This window comes from Chenopodium album, chromosome 6 (genome assembly GCF_948465745.1).
Source record: "Chenopodium album chromosome 6, dcCheAlbu1.1, whole genome shotgun sequence".
Taxonomy (NCBI): domain Eukaryota; kingdom Viridiplantae; phylum Streptophyta; class Magnoliopsida; order Caryophyllales; family Amaranthaceae; genus Chenopodium; species Chenopodium album.
Window position 1 is genome coordinate 70,929,443 of NC_137839.1, and position 5,630 is coordinate 70,935,072.

The 5,630-nt window shown below is 32.2% G+C and overlaps 1 long non-coding RNA gene across 1 annotated transcript; it reads left to right on the forward strand.

Annotated features, from left to right (window-relative positions):
* The first annotated feature begins 2,254 nt into the window (after positions 1 to 2,254).
* LOC145635141 (uncharacterized) lies at positions 2,255 to 3,508 on the forward strand. The gene is made up of 2 exons (XR_014113795.1): positions 2,255 to 2,623; positions 3,086 to 3,508. It is a non-coding gene; the product is annotated as an uncharacterized LOC145635141 (long non-coding RNA).
* The last annotated feature ends 2,122 nt before the right edge of the window (positions 3,509 to 5,630 follow it).

Below are 5,630 nucleotides of genomic sequence, written 5' to 3' on the forward strand. Positions count from 1 at the left end.
CAGCGTCATTGATTGATGACCTACTAGTTGTAGGAATTATTTTCTCACCGTGCCAATACCAAATGGTATAATTTGCCATGAACCCACTGTGAAATAAATGGTTTTCAACCACACTAATTTCCTTCCACTTCTTCACATTGTTGCAATCACGACAAGGGCAAAAGATTGTTTCTCCTTTAGTAGTCCTTTAGTGTTCAATGGCAGTTCTACAAAATTCCTCAATCCCGTTCAAGAACTCGGGTTGAGTTCGATTTTCAACATACATCCAATCACGATTCATTTCTTACTACAAATTATAGAAAAAGCAAGCATATAACCATTAGAACAAGTACATTAGAAACAAACAAAGACAATTACAATAGAACAACAACCAGAGATTATCAATCAACTCCCACAAGATAAAATACCTCAAAAAAATCAAACTCACAAGTATGGACAAAATGCAAGCACACTTCATATATGACTACCAAGCTACCACTCACAAGTATGAACAAAATGCAAGCACACTTCATAAATTTGATAGGTTGTGGGAAATCTCACTGATCAAACTTAACTATGGATTATAGATACAAACATTTGTGGATTCACCAAAAAAAAAAAAAAAAAAGCAAAGAAATACTCATTAATGCATATTACAATTCCATTTTTGCAACTATCCAAGTTGTGGATTTGAACTTGAATGTTGAAGTATTAGCGAATTGGTCAAGTACTTTCTCGTCACTCAAAACTCAAAAGGATCCAAAACTCTGATTTTAGTTCTGATTTTCAGTCTTGAATTTCAGTTTTGATTCAGTTCTGATTTTCAGTTTTAATTCAGCTTCATTCTGATGATTTTGGAACTGAAATTCAGCTTCTGATTTCAAAACTGAAATTCAGCTTCTGATTTCAGAAATGAAATTCAGCTCTGATTTCAGAACTGAAATTCAACTCTGATTTCAGTTTTGCATTTCATTTCTGATTTCAATTCTGAAATTTAGCTCTCATTCCCTCCCCATTTATTAACCTATTTGAGCTTTACTTAATCAAATATGATAGTATATAATATAGTCTCTGCCTATTTGATAATGATTCAGAATATTGACTCAAGCTTCTTGGGCCTAACCAAAACTAATCTAAATTAATTTTTCAAGAAATATTAATGTATTAGATAGAACAAACAATGCTGAAATTATTTTTCATACAATAAAATAGGGCACCTAACTACTAACTAGGAAGGAAAAAACCCCTTACGAAATTTACTAAAGAAGGCAGATACAATAAGAATAAAAAGTATAGCCAAATGCAGATATATTAATAGATCAAAGTGATTGATTCAATACAAGATTTACACACACACACAGTCACACACACAGAATCACACACACACACACACACACACAGAGCAGTCACACAAACTATAATAGATTCTTAATTTATTTATTTTTCAGTATTAAGGTTTGTCAAGGTCCTTATGATCCCATTCTGCTGAAATCTTGGGAAAATTGGGATACAAAGCATGGATCAGATAATACAGCAACACCAGCTCCAAAAAATCACCCAAAGAACACTTTTAGCTCTAAGTTTTAGCTCTGAAATCAGTTCTGATGTTTTAGCTCTGAAATCAGTTCTGAATTTCAACTATGAAATCAGTTTTGAATTTCAGCACTGAAATCAGTTCTGAGTTTCAGCACTGAAATCAGTTCTGATTTTCAGCACTGAAATCAGTTCTGAGTTTCAGCTCTGAAATCAGTTCTGAGTTCCAGCTCTGAAATCAGTTCTGAGTTTCAGCTCTGAAATCAGTTCTGAGTTTCAGCTTTGAAATCAGTTCTGAATTTTAGCTCTGAAATCAGTTCTGATGTTAAAGTGTGATAGCCTGAACAGTGGCGGCGAAAGCAATATATCCTACTTTGCTTATAAATGTCAACACTTCTAGCTCTCAAAATCAGTTCTGATAAATGTCTGAGTTATGTCTCACTAAACTCTACCATATGCTCATTACCACAAAAATAGGAATAAGTAACACACTATACACAACTGTCAAGTTACATAGGCGTTCTCTAGAATTATACAGAGCGCCTATGTAAGATAAACGCTTAGTATATTAAATCTATAGAGCGCCTATCAAAGTTAACCGCTCTATTTGATACGTGCAAAATTTTAACTAGACAATATAGAGCGCCTCTCTTGGTTAACCGTTCTATAAGTATTAAAAAAAAAAAAAAAAAAAAAAAAAAAAAAAAAAAAAAAACCGTGTATACCACTAAGTCACTAACCCTAACTTCTTTCCTCTCAATCAAGCTGTCACTTCTCTAATTTCTTATTTCATTCCACATCTCCCTCCTCTAACCCTTACTCCTCTGAGTTCTCTCTCCTCTAAGTTCTAACTTCATCCCTCAATTACACCATGTTATATTGCCATCATCACCTCCAAGGCTCCAACCCGCAGTAGATTAAAGCAAATCAAAACCCTCGTTCATCACCATCATGGCAGCCCCTTCAACCTTGGTTTGTCCGCGGTGGGTTGATCTAATTCTTTCCACAAACTAACACCATCGATCGAGTCGGAGAACCCTAATTTTGTGTTCGAATTTCGATGTACAAATGTTGCAATAAAACTCATTGAGAAGTGTATAGATGCAATAAGGTATATCAAGATTAGTCTCATTTGTGTTCTAATTTCAATGTTCAAATTTGTTTTTTGGCTGTTTTAAAGTGATTGATATGATTTTTTTTGGCTTATTTTCCGATCTAAAGTTCATGATTTCATTCTTTTTCAGATATCTGATCTGATTTTCATTTTAATATTTCGTTTTACTACTCAATTGTTTTAGATCTGTGGGTTTTTGGTGTGGTTTCTCTGTGGGTTTGGTTTTCAAGTTATAACCTCTGATTTTATCAATTTTCTATCGATATTTTACTTTAGATTTTATTCTAATTTGAATTTCTGTTTTTCACTTTATCATTTCGTTTTAAGTATCCATTGTTAATTTTAAATCCCAAACTTCTGATTTACACCTTTAGATTTGGTTTAAATTTTATTTTTTATTAAGTAAATTGGAGTACTCACAATAGAAATAATTATGTGTCCTTTTTTTTGTAATTGCAGTTTTGGTTCTTGGTTGTTGTTTTGATTTTTGGGTGGTTGATTCGTGAGCAGGGGTGTGGGTTGTGGCTGCTCTGATTAAAGTGGTGGTTGTCTGAATTGCTGCTGGATAAATTATATGCGGGTGCAAAGGAGGTGGTTGTATCGCTGATTGAGGCGGTGCTCGGAGGTGTTGCTGGCTTTCGGAGTTAAATTAATCGTTAATAGCAGTGGTGGTCGTCTGAAATTGTACTACCATTAAAATTGTTTTATAATTCATTATGGTGTTTTTATTAATTTTCCATGTGTACTATAGCTTAATTGTATCAATATTCCTTTTTTTTAAATGTAATCAATATTTCGTATGATTTTTTTATTAAACGATGTAATCAAATGCGATTTGAGTATCATACTTCGTATATACAAGTACTAGTCTTTTATTTATCACTGAATGCAGTTATTATTGTTATTACTAATTATTAATTAATTAATAAATATTATTATTATTATTTTTTAATAAAAAATAAGGAAAACAAAACTGTCATCTACTATAGGCGTTCTGAAACCATACAAATAGAGAACACTTTTCTTAAGATGACAGTTCTATTTTCCATGTTGTTTATATATTTTGTACATAGTATAAGAATCGTCTATTCAAGATAGGCGTTTTGTATTGTAATGTATACAGAACGCCTCAAATAGGCGTCTAGTATACTTTATAAGGCACCCTAGTTGAAGAACGCCTCTAAAGTGTTCTATATTGCCTATTTCAGGCGTTCTCTTTTGCGTATTTTGTGGTAGTGGATCATTATCTTATTGGATATTTTATGTCTCACTATACTATACAAAGTAGTGTTTCAGATTTTTATTGCAATCTTGGCCTTTATATTCTGTCAAGAAGGAACAACAAAGCAAAAGGATGAAATTCAGCCACTTGATACATACATTAGCATGACTATTAGACCAAGATAAGTAACAAGAAACTACAATTACAACACACCAACAACCACAATAGCATATGCATCTTAAACTGGTCTATGAATCTTAAATTGATCGGCTTAAAGGGACTTTAAATATAATTCATATTAGGCTAGCCTCTTTCTCTATTACTTATAACCGACATAGACAAGGGGTGAAGTTGCTGTTACTTGTTGTAGTAGAATAGTTGATACTAGGCTACTGGCAGCAGCCAATTTTAAAGCTTGGCAGCAACTAAATACCATGCTAGTATAAAAATGTGCTTTCAAAAGACAATTTTTAATAGACCATTATTAAACGATTTAGACTATGATACTAGGCTTTTTGTTTGATATGAATGAACTAAAACTCAACCCCTCTAGAACTTCTACATGTAAACTTGATACCTCAATTTTGCTATACCATTGTGATTTTAACCATTGTAAAATCATACTTACCCCTACTACTCTTCCGCTCATTGATAAAACTGAGGATTCTCACATAACTCAACGGCTCAACCTGATTGTAGGATTCATACAAACAATTAAATCAAACAAACCAACCAAAAAGCCTAAGATCATAATCTAAACGAAGCATAATGCATAATTTTCATGGAATCCATATAAACTTCTTAAGAGTTCTATAACTAAAATCGCTTATAACTTATTTATGTGTACTACCACATTCATATATGACTTCAAATAAGAATCAAATTTCCCATCCTAATCCTTTTTTTCTTGCCAATAATAGCGTTCAACACAACAACAACCACAACAACGTTCAACATAGATGCAATAACAATAATAAAAACAGCAACATTCTCAATGTAACGGTAATCTCAATTAACTTGCACACACAAATTTACACACGCTGAGAAAAACAGAAGCCTGACATACACGGCTAGTGTACACCAATTAGAACCTTTATCTATTAAACAGCAGCCTCACATAATTGGCTAGTGTACCCCAATTAGACATGCATGTACCCCAATTACACAAAGCAGTTCACAAACAATAAGCGTTTCTTAATTTTTTTGTTCGAAATTATTCATCAAAACCTAATTTCCTTGGTTTTTTTATAATCTAATTTCATTAAAAATTAATCAAGTAATTGAAAACAACAACAATCAGTTCGAATTTACATGTAAAAACACTAATTCGAAAGTAAAATAACCCTAATTCAAAAGGAACACATACCTCAAAACTTTGATAAAAATCCCCTAAAAATGATCCCAAATTCGAACAAACCAAAGCACCAATTAATGGAGTACGATGCAGCGCAAGAGAAGGAAGAGAGGTGAAGGAGAAGGAGGAGCAGTGAAGGAGGAAGGAGGAGCAGCGCAGTACGTGAAGGGGAGCGAAAGAAGTTAGTTTTTTTTTTATTTTTGCGAATTCACTAATAGCTACCTTAATTTATTATTTTTTTTCTTTAATCAAAATTTAAATGAAAATTACTTTTCAAAAAAAAAAAAAGGTTAATGAAAAATAAATAAAATTAAGAGAAAGTATAAAACTAGAAACTTTCCTTCAAAAAAAATAAAAGAAAATAAAAAAATAAAAATAAAAAATAAAAAATAAAAACTTAATATTTGTTGAACAAAAAGTCTTGTTAG